A 20100-nucleotide genomic window follows, 5' to 3' on the forward strand; every position below is an offset into this window, starting at 1 on the left:
GTTTCATGTGGGCTAGACCGCATTCTACAATATGCAGTTCAGACATCCATGTCAAAGATGGATGCTAATAGATGGTCCATTTAAAAACAAGTGTATCTAACGGTCCAAATGTTTTTTTAATATAATTATTATTTTTAATTTTCAATTTTTGCTTTTATCTCCATATTAAAGATTATATATTCTCTAAAAACTAGGATCAAATTATAGTTAAAAGATATATTTATTGCTAAACCCGCATTTCTACAATATGCGAGCTGGAAGCATAGAAATTGTCCTTATTTCCAAGGGTAACTTGCAAATGAGATGGGCTTCGGGGTCGGGCCGGGTCCGGATGCACCCGGACTTGAAAATATAATGTGGGATGTGGACCCAATCGACCTGCCAAAAATAAAAATATCTATGCATTTGAAAAAAATTCACTATTTTTCATAAATTAGGACTCAAAAATATATGTGAGACCCAGACTCGAACCCAAATACTGTTTAGGTCCAAAAATTGGACCCGGACCCAAATACTGTTCAGGTCCAAAAATTGGACCTGGACCCGACTTGCCAGGTCCATTTTTTGTACCCATACCAAGACTTAGGTCGGGTTTGCCCGTCGGGTCCTAGATCGAGTCCGCCGAGTCGATTACCACCCCTTATATGGTATTGGAAAGGTCGACTCAGGTCGAGTATTGGGCCCAAGTCTAGGACAAGTACGCAGCCCAAGCCCGAGTAAGGCGGCCCACGTTGGGCCGAGGTCCAACAAAAGACAAAAAGTAGCAAAAATTATATATATATATATATATATATGCTAGCGTGGATAAGTGGGCCTACAACCACATATATGCCCAACTACTCAGATTGAATATAGGCTGATCTGACGGAAACGACCTTATTTTGTATTTTAATTTTAATTTTTTCTACAAATCCAAATCACGTGAAATTTTAGATATTTATTCTTCTCATCAAGGCGCACCTAATAAAACTATTAACAATATAATTTGCAATATATAAATTGATCAAAATACCCCTGATAAGTTTTGTGGGTATTTTAATCAATTTATTTCTCACGAAATATTTTTTTGATCTTTTTATTGGATTCTCCTATTTTTAAATAATACACCCCCACATTTTCAAGTGATTTGGATTTATAGAAGAAAATATATTCAAATACGAAATACAATCGTGATCCAATGATTGGTCCAAATTGAATCTGGGCTGTTGGGCTCAAATGTAGCTGTAGGCCCACTAGCCGCCTACAATATATATATATATATATATGGAAAACACTACGTGACACCTATAGGCGAAAATGAACAATGATTTCGACTATGCTCATCACCGTCTGAAGTTCATCGTATAGTCACAGTTGTCCGGTAGTGTTTTATTTTTCATTTTTTTCTACAAATCGGAATGATCTGAAATTTGGAGCGTATGTTCATAAAAAATAGGATAATCTAATAACAATATATAAAAAAATAATTCGCAAAATATAAATGATCAAAATTCCCCTGAAAGGTTATAGGGGTATTTTGGTTAATTTATATTTAACGAAATATTTTTTTCATATTTTTATTAGGTGTGTCTCACTAATATGTATGCATGATCCAAATTTCATATCATTCTGATTCATAGAAAAATAACAAAAAATAAAATACTACTAGACAATCGTGATCATGCGATGAACTTTGAACGGTGATGAGCATAGACGAAATCACTGTTCATTTTCGTCTACAAGCGTTGAGAAGACTTTTCCAATATATATATATATATATATATATATATATATGGAAAAGATTGTATGCACGAGGTTACGTACGTGGGTTGTATACGCCAACGGTTGGGATCGCTCATCCCAAATCGACAGTCCACTTCAAAAAAACATTTCCCTGCGCCTCTCTCTCTCAACTCTCTCTCTCTCTATACCCCCTCTCTCTGCAACTTTCCCTGCACCCCTCTCTCTCTCATGTCATCCCTCTGTCTCTATGCCCCCTCTCTCTGCATAAGCAAGCATCAATCATAAGCATGCATCAGTAAATCACGCGTTTCTCTCTCATCACGCCTATCTCTCTCAGCCATCCCTCTCTCTCTCTCTCTGTGCCCCCTTTGCCTCTCTAAAAAACCTGAAGCATGCCCTCTCTCTCTCATTAGTAGCAGGCATCTCTCTGTGAATCTAAATCATGTGTTTTCAGGTATGGATGGCCATTTTTCATTTTACTGATACTTCACCATTTTACCATGGCCATTTTTCATTTTACTAATACTTCACCATTTTACCATGGCCATTTTACTTTTTACTAATGCTTCTTATGGATGCCATTAGCAATTTTACTGATGCTTTTTATGGATGCCATTTTACATTTTATTGATGCTTCTTATGGATGTCATTTTACCATAGTTACTTATGGATGAATGATGTCAGTTTACTGATGCTTTCTTATAGATGAGTGATGCCATTTTACTGATGCTTGCTTATGGATGAATGATACTTGCTTATAATTTGTACAAATTAATCATATACAGATTTCTTGGCCACATTTGGGGTTTCGGTTTTTCAATGGTTGAATGTCTTACACAGAGCATAGAAATTTCTTTAGAAATTTGTACTTGACAGATTTTGTGGCCATGTTTGGGGGTTTCCGTTTTTCAATGCTTGAATATCTTACACAGAGGGGTAAATCCCATACGAATTGTTGACCTCTTTTCTCAACTACTTCACTAACTTTATGATAAGGAGTGGCAACAACCCTATAAAGATCAGGGAAAATAGACTTCAATGGATACTCCCCAAGCCATTTATGATGCCAAAACGGGATTTGATTGACATTCCCAACATTCCATCTGAAGTAACCCAAGATCATGGATCTACAATTGAAAATAGCTCGCCACATATAAGACACATCTTTCTCTCTACCACCCCAATCCACAAAATATGCCTATCCATCCCATATTTAGACCATAAAACTTGATACCAAAGATGATTTTTCAGGTGTAAGCTGCGCTACCACCATTTGCAAAGCAAAGCCTTATTAAACTTCGAAACTTTCCATACACCCAATACACCTTCATGTTGGAGCGTGCAGACTCTATCCCACCTTAAAAGATGGAACTTCCTTCTCTCCCCACTTGATCACCAAAGGAAGTCTCTCATCATCATTTCAATTCTCTTTGCAATCGAAGCTAGCAAGTGAATAAGGGACACTTGATACATTAGCAAGTTAGCAAGGCAGGACCTAAGCAAAGTAACCATTCCCTCCAGAGACAAGTACTTGTGTTTCCAAAGGTCAAGCTTATGAAATTGGAAGTCCCAGATAAGTGATAAGGAAAGAATCCACTCTATATCCCATCACCTTAGCCAGTTCTCTGAAATGTATTTTGCATAATATATGTTGGATTTTAATGGATGACCCGTTCTTGGTGGGTGGACCTCAATGAAATTGTGTTGTTTATCATGAGTGGAAGAAATAGAGAAATTTTTGTTGTATAGCGTGGTTGAAAACTTGCCCACCTTCAAAAGAAAATGGTTGTTTAGGTGGACTTACAATTAGAGGTATACCCTAGCCAGATAAGTTGCCAATCCTACTCCTATTCAATATTCCTAGATAGAACATATTTGGTCTATAATACAAGCATGTTAACCTTACCAAAAATCTCAAAATTGCTCTTGTTAAGTTTGCCCATTATTTTTGAAAATTTAAAATGAATCTCAAAAAGGTAATATGGATTTCAAGTAAAGGCCTTCAAAATTCCTCAAAAAGCTAAGATTTCAAAAATCATACTCCATGATTACACGAGCCTAAACTGATGCAAAATGGAATTCAAAGTTCATATGGCATGAAATCGTATTAAATCGTATTTTGAATCTATGTTTCGGAGAGGAAAGATCTCCAGAGATTATTAGCTCATTCCATTCCAGTGGCTCGACCAGTAACCAAGGGCGAAAACTAAAAAATCCATGGTTTCTTGCCCATTTAGCCCAAGCGGAAAAAAGAAGCGGTTTTTTCAAATTTAGCCCATGCTCTACATGAGCCTAAACCATTGTCCCCTTGCAATTTCAAATTCAAAAACATCTAATCCATAATGACATAAAAGGTCTGGTGCTTTTCTATTTTAAAGTCAAAATGTCTGATCTGTATGACTTAAAAGGTCAGGTGTTTTTCAAAAAGTGTCTAGTCTCGTCTTATATTAATGTTAGAGAAGTACCATCCTGACATTAAACTGCAACAATGTTAAATTACGAAGCTCCATCCTAGGCATGATGTTAAACTCCGAAGTTTTATCCAATACATGAAGTTAAACAACAAAGTTTCATTTTAGACATGATGTTAAACTGCAAGTTTCCTTTATTGTTACATGATGAAAAATTGCTTGCAAGGCTCCATAATTGTCACACCCCAAGAATTTACAATATTGATATTTCTGAGATGTGACAGTCAAAACATATATACATCTCTTGAAAGGACAAATTTACAGTGGTGAATTCTTACAAAGTAACAAAAGAAAGTTTAAGCACAACTACAATATCTTCCAAAGTTGATCCTGACGAGCACTCAAAATAAAACGGCAGTTATCCCAAAAAAAAAATGTTTACCATAATTTGATGAGTTTGGCTACTCAGTAAGTGATCATCATAATCCTAAAAAAAATCATGATTGAAAGATATCAATATTTTCAAAGAGGAGATCTATTAACAGAAATGCATTAACAGTTTTACTTTAAAAAATGCATAATTAAGTATAATCCGAATAATTGAAATGCATATAACATTTTAACGGCAGTGCATAATTCAAAGGATTTTACAAATTACCCTACTGGCGTCCCAAGTAGGTCACTTATATACCCCATCAGCGTCCTGATGGGTCCACTTAATCCCTATCGGTGTCCTAGATAGGTCCACTTAATCCTTGCAAGTCCACTTATACCTCATCGGCATACCAGATGAGTCCACTTAATCCCTACCGGCGTCCCAATTAGGTCTACTTGCATACTTAAAATATTTATAAATCTCTTTAAACATTCGAAAGCAGCAATATCATGTACTCAACATATCACTGAAAATATTAATATGAATTTCACTAAACCATTAATAACAGTCACTTTCAATAACATTTCAAAAATACCTAGTCAAATATTTTGGGCTCAAATTTAGAAAGGTAGCAGTTCGTAAAGACATTCTAGCATAATTGCCAATCAAATATGTATAGAAAATTTTTTTATAGAAATTCAAGAATACGGAATCATCACAATTTATGGGATGTCATTTCGCAAATAAATATTTCACAGATAATGCTATAATCAATTGCAAGAATATCAGTTTTCAAATAATAAGGCAGTCATTTGCACATGAAATTTACAATGTCTAAATATTCAAAAACAGTAGAAATAAATCTCACAATTTTACTAACAGCAGAAATATCACATTTACTTCTAATAATTTTACAGTATCTAAAATTTTCTAACAATAGACAAGAAAAATAAATAAATTTATTTCTAAAAATTTACAACATTTAAAATTTTTAACATAGATAAAATATCACAATTTTTATTAAAAAGATTATTTTTTCAAATTAATGAGGTCGCTTGCGCATAAAATTTATCGTGCCTAAACTTCATGATAATAAGCAGAAGTAATTATTTCATTTCATTTTTAAAAAGAACGGATTATTTTTCAAGATAATGAAGTCACTTACCTAAAATATTTGAGAGGAAGCTTCCGATAAAAATTCGGCTAGAGAGAGAAAGAGCTCACTGCGTTTCGACTAGAGAGAGAGAGATCTCAAAATTTTCTAGGGTGGGAGTCCTCACTTCTCCTATTTAAATTCTTACGACACTTTATTATATTCTTTTATTAAGTTACACCTTACACATGAGGTGTAACAGTTATATTACATCTTAAACGCTTAAAGCCCACGTCCACTAAAGGATGTGGCAAGAGCAAAAGCTTAAACCAGGTAAAAGCTTTTGAAAGTAGTGATGATCCTTAAGGACCATCATGCTCATACGAACCATCACTTATTTAAATGTTTTTTTTTTTTTTTTTTTTAAGGATTATTATATTCTTCCCCTCTTAAAGAAATTTAGTCCTCTAAATTTATGTACCTGATTACTGAAAAAGATAGGGATATTTTTCTCTGACATCGTCTTCTCGTTCCCAAGTCGACTCCTCTCTTGAATGGTACTGTCATAATATACAGACCAAAGGAATCTCTTTGTTGCCCAACACTTGTACCCTTCTATCCAGTATCAAAATTGGCTCCTCAATGAAGGATAGGTCCTTTCTGATCGGTAGAGGTTCATATTTCAAGATAGGGGATGGGTCGGGCTGATATTTTCGTATTGATGATACATGAAACACATTATGGACATTTGCCAATTCGGGTAGTAAGGCAAGTCTATAAGCGACACCTTCTATTCTTTCCAGGATTTCAAATAGTTCGATATAACGTGGGCTCAGCTTTGCTTTCTTGCTAAATCTCATAATGCCTTTTATTTGTGAGATTTTTAGGAAAACTCGATAACCTTCCTCAAATTCAAGATCTCTCCTTTGGTTATCAACATAACTCTTTTGCCAACTCTGAGCTGTCTTGAGCCTTTCTCGAATTAATGTTATCTCATCTGTGGTTACCTGGACAATTTTTGGCCTCAAAAGCTTTCTTTCACCAACCTCGTCTCAATAGATGGGTGACTTGCATTTTCTTCCATACAGGGCTTCATATGGTGCCATCTGAATACTGACTTGGAAGCTATTATTATAAGCAAACTCAATCAGAGGTAAATGGTCATCCCAGTTTCATGTAAAGTCAATGACACAGGCCCTCAACATATTGCCAAAGTTTGGATGGTCCTCTCCGTTGTTCATCAGTTTGGGGGTGAAAGGTATTGCTAAAGGTGAGTCTCGTCCCCATGGCTGACTGTAGCCTAGTCCAAAATTTAGAAGTAAACCGAGTATCCCTATCCGATACAATACTGACTGGAACTCCATGCAATCGCACTATTTCCTTAATGTACAACTGTGCCAGTCGATTCAAAGTGTGCGTCGTGCGAATTGGTAGAAAATTGGCAGCTTTGGTCAGCCGGTCCACAATGACCCAAATGCGATCACGTCCTGAATTTGTTCCAGGCAAGCTAGAGACAAAATCCATAGAGATGTGCTCCCACTTCCAGTCTGGCAATAAAGGCTGCAACAATCCAGCGGGCCTTTGATGCTCAGCTTTTAATTGCTGGCATGTTAGGCACTTAAACACAAATAGTGCTACTTCTTTTTTCATATTATTCTACCAAAAGGTTTTCTTCACATCCTGATACATTTTAATACTTTCGGGATGTATCGTATAACGAGAGTGATGTGCTTTTTCCAATATAGCTTTCTTCACACTCTTATCATTCAGGACACAAATCCGACCTTTGAATCTTAGCAAATCTTCATTACATATAGAGAATTCGTCTCTCTTTCCCAGCTTCACCTCTTCTATAATTGTTATAAGCTGAGGGTCTTTCTTTTGTGCCGATCGAATTTGTTGGATTAATTGGGGTTCTGCCTTAATGTTGACAATCATACTTACCATACCATTAATGGACAGAGCCGGATGCCAATCCACTATTTCCTCTAACAACCTCATTTCTTGGATCATTAGATGAGCTAAGACTCCCGTAGATTTTCTACTTAGAGCGTCGGCCACAACGTTAGCTTTCCCTGAATGATAATGGATTGTACAATCATAATCTTTTAAGAAATCCATCCATCTTATTTGTCGCATATTTAAATCCTTCTGAGAGAAGAGGTATTTCAAGCTCTTATGATCTGTGTATATTTCAAATTGCTCACCATATAGATAATGCCTCCACATTTTCAAAGCGAATATTATTGCAGCCAGTTCCAAGTCATGAATTGAATATTTTTTCTTATATTCTTTTAACTGTCTGGATGCATATGCTACTACCTTCTCATATTGCATTAACACATAACCCAAGCCTTTATGTGAAGCATCACTATAAATCACAAATCCCCCACTCCCCTCAGGAATAGTTAAAATAGGTGTTGACGTTAATCGAACTTTTAGTTCTTGAAAACTCCCCTCACATTCACTTGTCCACTCAAATTTGACATTTTTCTGTGTCAATCGAGTCAATGGGGTTGCGACTCGAAAAAATCCTTCTACAAATTTTCTAATATCCTGTCAATCCCAAAAAGCTTCGAACTTCAATCACATTATTTGGTTGTTTCCAATTAACAACGGCTTCAACCTCTAAACGATCAACTGATAGACCTTCCTTTGATATGACATGTCCTAAAAATGTCACTTGTTCAAGCCAAAATTCACATTTACTAAGTTTGGCATACAATTTCTTTTCTCTTAATATTTACAATACCATTCTTACATGCTGTTCATGTTTCTTCTGATTCTTGGAATAAATTAAAATATCATTGATGAATACTACAATAAATTTATATAAAAAAGACTTAAAGACCCGATTCATCAAATCCATAAATGCAACCGGTGGATTGGTTAATCCAAAAGGCATGACTAAAAATTCATAATGGCCATACCTTGTTCTGAAAGCTGTCTTAGGAACATCTTCATTTTTAATCTTAAGTTGATGGTATCCAGATCTAAGATCAATTTTTTAAAACACTTGTGATCCTTGTAATTGATTAAATAAATCATCAATTCTAGGTAATGGATACTTATTTTTCACTGTCACTTGATTCAACTATCTATAATCGATACACAATCTCATGGTCCGATCTTTCTTTTTAATAAACAATACCGGAGCACCCCAAGGTGACACATTGGGCCCGATAAAACCTTTATCTAATAATTCTTCCAATTGTTGTTTAAGTTCATTAAGTTCTACAGGTGCCATTCTGTAAGGTACCTTAGAAATTTGGGCTACCCTTGGCAATAATTCAATAGAGAATTCAATTTCCGTGTCAGGCAGTAATCTTGGCAATTCTTTGGGAAAAAAGTCAGGAAATTCTTGGATAACCGGAGTGGTATCCAAATTTATCTCTTCCTTCTTATCTTCTTTGATATAGGCAAGAAATCCTTGACACCCTTCTTGAAGGAGGCGATTAGCTCGAATACAAGAGATTAAATATGATGGGGAGTCTTCTTTGGTACCATTGAAGTAAAATACTGGTTGATTCGGAATACTAAAGGTAACTATTTTCTTGCAACAATCAATACTTGCATGGTATGTAGAAAGCTAATTCATGCCTAAGATTACATCAAAATCTTTAATTTCTAGGAGTATTATATCAACCAACAGTTCCTTTTCTTCTATCTTCATTACACAGGATTTGTACACTATATTGGTGTCACTTGAATTTCCCATCGTTGTGGCTACCTCTAGAATGTATTCTAATTGTTCTGATTCTACCTTTAAGTGGCATGCAAAGTGTGGTGACACAAATGAATGAGTAGATCCAGGATCAATCAAAACATGAGCTACTTTTTGGAAGATAATAAGAGTACCTTGGATCACTGATTTTGAGGCCTGAGCGTCTTGCTAGGTGATGGCAAATACTCTTCCCTTCATCTGAGGCTTTTGAGCTATCTCTCCCTGCTTTGAAAGCTGTTGCATTTGTACGCTAGAACATTCTCTAATCTGGTGCCCCAATTTTTTGCATTTAAAACATGCTCAAGTATTCCAATAACAAGGGCTCGATCCATGGTTTTTTTCACATTTTTTACATGGTTCTATTGGGCTTTGAAGTAGCAAGAGTCTTGAATTCTTGTTTGCCTTTTCAAACTGTTGTCGATTAGATGGTGTGGGTCTAACTTGACTTTTCTGATTTTTTGTCTTTTGGTAATCTTCGAAATTTTTTTCGACAATTTGGGCTCGATCCACTATTTCAGCATAAGTTCTCAATTTTAATACTGATATTCTGCTTCTAATAGCTGGTCTGAGGCCCCTTTCAAATTTCTTTACCTTTATTGCCTCATTGTTAATCATATGTGGTGCAAACCTGGTCAATTCAGTAAACTTGGCCTCGTCCTGTGCTATTGTCCGATTTCTTTAATTCTAGAAATTCCATTTCTTTTTTGTTTCGAATAAAATCGGGGAAATACTTTTCATTAAATGCCTCTATAAATATTTCATAAGTTAAGGTTTATTTTCTTTGACCAATACTCTTTTTGCCATTCGCCACTAATGTTGTGCTTCACCTTTTAACATAAAAACTGCTAAGGCCACCTTCCTATCATCAGGACATTCCATTACCTCGAATATTTTCTCCAATTACATAATCCATCCCTTGGCTTCCAGTGGGTTTACAACACCCTTAAAAGAAGGTGGGTTCAATTTCTTAAATTGTTCGATATTACTTCTACTATTTCGCGTAACTGACTATCTGGGTGGATTGTTGTTTTCCATCTGATGTTGCATTAGAGCCACCATATTTTCCAAAGCTTTGTGAATTCCTTCCATATTAGCTTCAACTATTCTGGATCTTGATTTCATCCCAGTCTGTACACGCAATAAATGTGATTTTAAGTACATTCTTTTTAAATTTCTTAAGAATCTTAAACTTATTGCTCTGATACCATAAAATTGTCACACCCCAAGAATTTACAATATTGATATTCCTGAGATGTGACAGTCAAAACATATATACATCTCTTGATAGGACAAATTTACAGTGGTGAATTCTTACAAAGTAACAAAAAAAAGTTTAAGCACAACTACAATATCTTCCAAAGTTGATCCTGACGAGCACTCAAAATGAAACCGCAGTTATCTAGAAAAAAAATGTTTACCATAGTTTGATGAGTTTGGCTACTCAGTAAGTGATCATCATAATCCTAAAAATAATCATGATTGAAAGATATCAATATTTTCAAAAAGGAAATCTATTAACAAAAATGCATTACCAATTCTACTTTAAAAAATGCATAATTAAGTATAATCCGAATAATTGAAATGCATATAACATTTTAATAGCAGTGCATAATTCAAAGGATTTTACAAATTACCCTACTGGCGTCTCAAGTAGGTCACCTATATACCCCATCAGTGTCCTGATAGGTCCACTTAATCCCTGTAGGTCCACTTATACCTCACCGACGTACCGGATGAGTCCACTTAATCTCTACCGACGTCCCAGATAGGTCCACTTGCATACTTAAAGTATTTCTAAATCTCTTTAAACATTCAAAAGCAGCAATATCATGTACTCAACATATCACTGAAATTATTAATATGAATTTCACTGAGCCATTAATAATAGTCACTTTCAATAACATTTCAAAAATACTCAGTCAAATAGTTTGGGCTCAAATTTAGAAAGGTAGCAGTTCGTAAAGACATTCTAACATAATTGCCAATCTAATATGTACAGAAAAAACTCTTATAGAAATTCAAGAATATGGAATCATCACAATTTATAGGATGTCAATTCGCAAATAAATATTTCACAGACAATGCTATAATCAATTGCAAAAATATCAGTTTTCAAATAATAAGGCAGTCACTTGCCCATGAAATTTACATTGTCTAAATATTAAAAAACAGTATAAAGAAATCTCACAATTTTACTAACAGCAGAAATATCACATTTATTTCTAATAATTTTATAGTATCTAAAATTTTCTAACAATAGACAAGAAAAATAAATAAATTTATTTCTAAAAATTTACAGCATTTAAACTTTCTAACATAGATAAAATATCACAATTTTTATTAAAAAGATTATTTTTCAAATTAATGAGGTCACTTGCGCATAAAATTTATCGCGCTTAAAATTCATGATAATAAGCAGAAGTAATTATTTCATTTCATTTTTAAAAAGGACGGATTATTTTTCAAGATAGTAAAGTTACTTACCTAAAATATTTGAGAGGAAGCTTCCGATAAAAATTCGGCTAGAGAAAGAAAGAGCTCATTGCATTTCGACTAGAGAGAGAGATCTCAAAATTTTCTTAGGTGAGAGTCCTTACTTATCCTATTTAAATTCTTACGACACCTTATTATATTCTTTTATTAAGTTACACCTCAGTTATATTACATCTTAAACGCTTAAAGTCCACGTCCACTAAAGGACGTGGCAAGAGCAAAAGCTTAAACCAGGTAAAAGCTTTTGAAAGTAGTGATGGTCCCTAAAGACCATCGTGCTCATACGAACCATCACTTATTTAAAAGTTTCTGTTTTTTTTCTTTAAGATTATTACAATAATTGTATGAGCTTAAACTATTGACCAATTCGTTTTTCAAAGTCTTCCATTCTTCGAAATATCAAATTATGTTTCTTGTGAGTTAAAACATCTGATTTTCTTTGTTAAAGTTGCACACCCGTAATCTAGTTATGTTCTCAAAATTCCTCTTTGTTTTGAGAATTTTTTAAATGTTTTTAAAACAAAGAAGGAAACTATGGAAAACCTTCCTAATAAGAAAGGAGAAAAAAAAAATCTTAAACCTAAAAAAAATAAGGGGGCTAGGAGGGAACTATGAAAAAGTAGCCAAGTTCAAAATTCAATATGGAAATTTAGAAACGTAAGATAAAGTAGCATGCCCAAAAAATTCAGTTTGGAGTCTGATGATCAACATAAAGAAGCATCCTATAAAAGCTCAATCAAAAACCCTAGGTGATTGAGTAGGCTCACATAGCGTCTTCAGGATGCTCGAAAAATAAACCGGTGTGTCATCTGACTATTTGATATTAGGAAAGGAAAATCAAAAGTTGTTGTAGGTATCTAATCCTTTGTGGCCCACCTGGTCCCAGAAGAGCATGGTATGCTAACGCGACACAATTGTATACGCCTAATTTGAAATTGGCTAATTTCCTAAATTCCTAAGCCTTAATTCCAAAACCTTAGAAAATTTCCCATGACCTATTAGAGCCCTGGGGACCATAATCGCCTAATCGACCTTAGTAATTTAGAAATCAATTTCAGTAACTAAATTCAGCAATTTGTTTAATGAAAAAGAGAAGGCAAAGGAGCAAATCAAATTGTTGTCTGGTACAGGCCCCAACTCTAAGTTTTGGGTATCCTGGGCGAACCAGACTAGCTTTGGTAAAGTTTTATTTCATTTATTTTTTAATTTATTTATTTCTAATTACTTTAGAAGTAATTGTTTTGAATTGAAAGATTAACTGACACAATCAACAATCTGATGAGGAATTGATCCATTGTGGTTAATTCATTTTGGATTGCAATTTAACCATCCCCACGAATCTCTACTAATTTATAAATTTATCTGATTTAGAGCATAACATGAGAGGGTATTTTACTAAAAAATATTACCATGGTTTGGCTATAAATAAACACTCAAGCCATTATTTGGTAAGTTTATTTGATTGATTTTTCCCGAACCCTGAGGGTTTTGGAGCTGAGGTTCAGATATATTATTCTATAACCTCAGGCTTTTCTGATAAAGTATGTATTTAAAATGGTGATCTTCCCTGAAGGGGTCTAGTTTCTAGAGAGAAGTTTGAGGATTTTTGTATCATGCAACACTTTTCATGACCCCTAGCTAGTTCTTCTGCAATATCTTACACTCGCGAAGAATCCGAATGTGATGTTGGGTGCATTCTAATCGATAAGCTCTCTAATCGTATAGGATAAGCTATGATCAAGGCATAGATTGAGGGCCGTTATGTAGCCGATTTGTATCCAATATTTTGAGCATGCTTGATTATCATTTTTTCAGGGAATAAAAGGTACATAGCTCACTTGATATAGGGCCTTTCAAGCCATCTTCGACCCAGACACTCATAGGATCAAGCACTATCACTTTTTTGGCCATCAAGCACCCAAAGATCGGACCAAAAATAATTAAAAAATGAACAACAAGTGTATAGAAATGGCACATGATTGATTTTTTTATTCAAGAAACCAAATTTTTATGCGCAAATATGAGCAAATATCTGATGAGATCGCTTCGAAGTCATGCAAAACAAGTTATCCAATCCTTTATGGATCTACTGGTAGAGCCAGCTGTAAATTTCACACCTAAATAGATATTTAAACGTATTAGTTCTAATTGAAGAATAAGCAATAAATGAATTAAAAATAAAGAAAAGTAGAGAATTTACTGTAGGTATCCCGAAATCCAATTCCGGCCTCGGATCAGGTTGCCTTTTGCCACCTTTTCCCTAATTAAATTCTCTTCTTTGAAAGATTGATATGCTTAGGTTTGCTAGAAAAATAGATTAAAATTTCTCAAATTTGGGTTTTACGGTTTCTAATGCTTTTGGGGCTCCTAGATATAGGATTTCCTTAAGGGGTCGTTGAAAGTTTGACAAGGTGATCTAGCATAGTGTATACAATTTTTATTTCTATTTTTATTTTTATTTTTTTCTCACCGACTTGATCACTTACAATTGTCCACGTAAATAAAACTCACTTGAAAATAAGCGAATAAATAAATAAAAATGATTTTCACTTGCTACCACTAATTACAATATTTTTATTCAAAAACTAGAACCAACACAATACTTAAGGGTATAAGAAAGGCACAATAAAGAAATCAGGTATTAAAAAGGCACAAGAAAGAAATACTGTAAAACATAGTAAAAGATCCCCGAGATTATCTCAACCGGGCTTAGTACACCCCACATTGGGTCTCTACCTCCAATGGCATACGGGATCAATGGTCCATCTCGGATCTACCAAGTATGGGAAAGCTTAAGGCTCAACCCTTACAATGTGAGTGAATAGAAAAATAATAAACCCAAGGCCTCAATGCCTTATCTAAATGAGTGGGGTGTGGCCCCTCTTGATTTCCTAAGTGAGGCATGCCCCTTCCTTCTACCATTAACTATTAAGAGAGAGATGAGAGAGAAACTTTAGAAGAGAGAGAGAATTTTTGCCTAAGGGAGGCGTGTCACCCCTTCTAGTTAGAAAGAATGGAGAGGTGTAGGAAATATGGGAGTACAAGCCCCTATTATGGATTTTCCTAGGGCTAGGGTTTCCTTAGGGTTATTCATCCTTAGCGAGATAAGATCTAGGCTATTGATCATAGGAGACATGATGGATGAGAGATATGAGTCATCCATTCCTTAGATAAGTCATTATAATTCAAATGATGATGTGTAACCTTATCCTCTAGCTTCCTAAACTCAATCCCATCAAATATTATAATATGAAGAATATTATCTTTTATACTGTAATTTTCTATAAGTTTCTTACACATGATCTAATTAATTGAAATCAAGCGCCCTTGATTTCTAATCATTCCATAAATTGCAATTTGATTTACAAGCCAAGTTGGCTTGTTTGACATTTAGTAAGTGTTCAACCAAATTGAAACAAATTGGGTGAGGCATGCCACCTTTTGGTGGCCTCAAGTGGGCCCCACCAAAAACTTTATCATTTGCAAAATATTATTTTGGTAAGAGGAAGTTTTTATTTGAGTGGGGCATACCACCCTTGGTGGCCACATATGGGCCCCACTCAATTCCCATGTGCTTTTATTTAATGGTGGGCCCCACAAGATTTAGTGATTTATAAAATTTATAAATTACATTTTATTTACCTTTGGACGTTAAAATAGTGAAAATTGAATTTATCTTATTTTATAAATTCATTTTGTAAAAATAAAATATTTAGGTATCCATAAAAATTCAAATAATCAACCTAAAAATCATATGACATCAAAATAATCTAAACCAAATAATTTTGATGAGATTCAGATCTGTGTAGGTCTAGGAATTATAAAAACGCTGAAGTACTACATCTTCCACTGTGGACTATAATCCGCACTTATTTTCACAAATTGACCCCGCAGTTCCCATGACCCACAAACCACAACAAGGGTTCATGATTGGGCCACCAAAATTAGCCAATAGGCAATGGGACACAATCCTAGTTTAAGGATTATAGGTTCTCCCCTAGAGAAGAATTAAGGTCACGTAGACATGATGCAACTATAACTCTTTTGTGCATAGGGGTAATCTCGTAGATGCATATGCTTCACCTGGAAAGGTGGTTCACTTTCCCGATACAACTATCATATATACATGCCGTGTAATGGTTCAGTAATGAGGCTTTGCCCTTTATCTCTAGAGGATAACCATCACACACAAGGGCCACACAGTCTCTCGGTTCACTCACTCGGGCAACTCTGACCTCATCAATAGATGACCCATGAAACTGTTATTGGTTTAATTCCATGCCCATGTAACTTGGGTTTTCTAATTCGACTAGCCTAGCATGTCATACCAAGTCTGAGTACCAGAAAATAATATTTTCTTATCATGGTCCACAAATGACCACACTCCCACTAAGCTTGTTCTCCACCATATCAGGATATTAGTTACAAGCTCTCATAAGGCCTTTAATGGCCACTTAACCGAACAATCATTTGGTATGTGTGGAAGTTTGATACGAAAATATTCACATACAAAATATTTATGTATACAAACAATTTACATGAAAAACTGACTCAAGTTGCATATCTTTTCCCATGTTCGTTAATACACTGTTGGAAACAAACAGAGATAGAATACAACAAACTTGAATTTTTGTGATATTTCTCTTATTAAAACTTTTGAACTAATTTCTCTATCTAAAATTTAAATTTAAAACAATTTCTCTCTTTAAAAAATTCAAGAGTTTCTCTCTAAAATATAGTTTTTGAGATAGTCTCTCTCAAAAATTTTTGAGGTAGTTTCTCTCTCTAAACATGTGAGATAGTTCCTCTCTCTAAAAACTTTGAGATAATTTTTCTCTCTAAAATTTTTGAGGTAGTTTATCTTAATAATTTGAGATAATTTCTAGAATTTTCTATTTTTTCTGAGGGATTTTTTTATAATTTTCTTGGTTTTTTTAAGCGGTTTATATAGACTAGGCTAAGGATATGGTTGAAAATGCTTTGATATAGAGATCTAGGTCTAGGGTGAGAAAGTAATAGGCTGTACGTCTTTTTTAAAAGTTTTTTCTGTAAAGTTTTCAATTAACCTCTTAGCAGGGATCTCAAGATCTCGCCAATTGATTAATCTTAGTTGGATTTCTGTATTAAAGTTAGGAGGTTCAAAGATTTCTACAAATCTTTTATCTATATTCTTTGTAGAAGTCTTAGTCGTATTGGTTATTTCATGGATTGCTTTCCATTCTATTGCAAGATTCAAAACTATTTTCATTCATCCTAATATTTTTTGTTTGGATTAAAATTTTGTTAGTATCTTGAATGTTTTTATCTTTCACTGAGATGAAATAGTTAGGTTTTATTTTAAACCAAACTCTTCCAGTGACAAGATTAGACCATTTACAGCAACACAATAACACAACACAACAACATTTACTAATAGAAGCAACATTTACTGATAGACATACTCTTTTCATTTACAGCAACACAACAACATTTACTGATAGACATACTATTTACAACATCTTTATAACAACTCGAACCAACTAATAACTGATTGAAAAAAAGGACTGAAACTAAAGAGGTGAAGAGAGACGAAGAATTCAATCATCCAATATTCGATGCCTCTAATGAGGGATGAGCTTCCCTTATATAACTTTGAAAAAGCTTCGCACAGTATAAGATAAAGATTCTTCTTTATCTTGAATAGTGTACGTCCGAGCATCTTGAACAGTAAAAGTAAGTATCTTAAACAGTAAAAGTTTTGAATAAATGTACGTAAAAGGGGTTCATACGACATCTTGCACAATGAAAGTAGAACACATGTTTGTGTCTGTGCTGTCGGCAGAGTGTATGTAGAATACCTGTTTTGTCCGTACTATCGACTGCATCTTTGTAGGACCCTTGTGCTTGATAAAGTTGCAGTCATACTGTCCTATCAATCTTATCAGACACTTTACTTGTATATACTTTACTTGTATAGTAAGTATCTATATGGTCACACCATGCTTCTCAACTTTCCATCATGTTATCAAGATTGGCTTCTCCAGTACTATCGAAACTAAAACTTCCAAGACTATTTGGATTTTGATTTCCTTGACCTCCATCAATCTCTTCTATTTCTAGGAATAGATCTAAAGGAAGGTTCATTTTATTGAAGTCGCAACATTTCTCCAAATATTCTTGTGCTTCAATAATTTGCTCTGGACTTCGGGTCTAACTTGATGGTAGATAAGTTGTGAACAATCAAAGATTTCTAATCAAATACGTTTTTATATCCATATTAGAAATCTCATTATAATTTTAGTTTCGTCCTTCAGTTAATAGAAAATCATTATATGAAGCTTTTTCAAGATGCCACATTTGGTATGGCTGAAAAAATCTTTCCCTAATTCTCCAAGCAATGGTGCTGGTTATAGGAAATGTTAAGTAGGAATTGAACCCCCATGTTTTGGAGTCCCAAAAAAGCATACTTTTAATGAAATTTGGAAAGCTGCATAATTGTATCCAGTCTAAATGCTCAAATACAAATTTTCTAGTTAATCCCCATTCGATTGCCTCTTGACTCCAATGTTCACGATTTATATAAAATATCAATTTGGGGAGAGTTTGATATATATAGTAAATATTATAGGAGTACTTGTTTAGTAACTTTGGGATCAGAAAAAATTGTTCTTTATCAGTTTGATCAGATATTTTAGAAAATATTTCAGGAGGAAGTACCTATTTGGCCTTCTCGTAGAAACAAATTCGTTTTATTTTTTCGAATATTGAATTACTAGATTGTTTACCCATGTATTGGAATATTTCGAAAAACCTATTTTTTTTTTCCAAAGTGAATTCCTTACTCCAATACATTTGTTTAATGGATTCAAATATTTTTCTTTTAGTTTTGAACATGACACAAACTGACAGCTATCAGGTCTGATAACCTTCCCATGTGCTTTCAAATTTTTCCTTTGTTATTTAAGATATGGTTCTTCCATACTTCATTTAGTTCTTCAAAGATTGCCATAGGAATATTAGGATTGTGATAAAAGTTTGAGACTAGTTTAGTATCTCATAGAAGCATATAATTTTCACGTAATAGTGAAAAGTTCTCATTCAATCTTACTATTTATGAGTAAGATAGAGGTTTAGGATTTGGGTCTTGAGGAAATTGAGAAAAATAAAGAGGGGTATCTTTTGATATATTCTTCTGACTTGGATTGGTTCTCAAATTTATCTATCTTTTTCTACTTTGTTTAGGATTTTCTTTCTTCCCCTTGTTTACGAATGGTCGTTTTCCTTTGTCCATCTGAAAAATATTTGGGATTCCTGCTAAAAAATAAGCAAGAATATTATCAATACTTTTAATATATTCAACTTCAAAACTATAATTATGAATAGCATTAGACCAACGAATCCTTCTAGGATTTGCTTCTCCTTTGCTATTTTTAAGAAATCTCTTACTGCATTGTTATCTATTCTTATAATAATTTTTTTTTAGTGCTAAATATATATGGAATCTTTTTATTCCATCGACAATAACTAGTAGTTCCTTTTCATAAGTGATATAATTTTCTTCATTGGTCTTAAATTTGCCAGAGTTATATTCGCATATGAGTTCATCTTTATTTACTACTACTTTTAAAACTGCGCCCCAATTTGAAGCATCAGGTTCAAGGATTAGTTTATCTCATTCTCTAGGAAAAAAATCTTTGGTATATTTTCAAGTTCAGCTTTAATATGTTTGGCTATAGCTGAGTCATTTTCATTCCAAACAAATTCTTTATCTTTATTGAGTTTCTTAAATAAAGGTTTTTCCTTTCTAGAGAGATTTGGGATAAAGCTTCTTCCATAATTAAGAATTCCTAAAAAACTTTGTAGATGCTTTTTATCTATAATTTTATCAGGAAAATTCTTAATTTTGACAATAATATGTTCTTGTAATCTTATTTTATTTTGGTCTAAGATTATTCCTAGAAATTCAATTGATGTTTTTTCAACTTCAATCTTTTTAGGACTTAGTACAATTCCATTGTTTAGGAATTTATTACATATTATTTGTAGACATTTTCCATGGTCCTCTAAGGTTTTAGAAAATACCAAAACATTATCAATATAAATAACACAAAATTCTTTTACTTCTGAAATGTTATCCATCCATCTTTGAAAGATTTGAGGAGCATTGAATAAACCAAATGGCATGACCTTTCATTGATAATGACTGTAAGGTGCACTAAAAGTAGTCAAGGGTTTTGACTCTTATGTCATCATTATTTGCCAACAGCCTGATTTGCAATCAAACTTGCTAAAGTATTTAGCA

This window comes from Amborella trichopoda, chromosome 13 (assembly GCF_054954075.1).
Source record: "Amborella trichopoda isolate Santa Cruz 75 chromosome 13, AtrichopodaSantaCruz75HAP2 v2.0, whole genome shotgun sequence".
Lineage (NCBI taxonomy): Eukaryota > Viridiplantae > Streptophyta > Magnoliopsida > Amborellales > Amborellaceae > Amborella > Amborella trichopoda.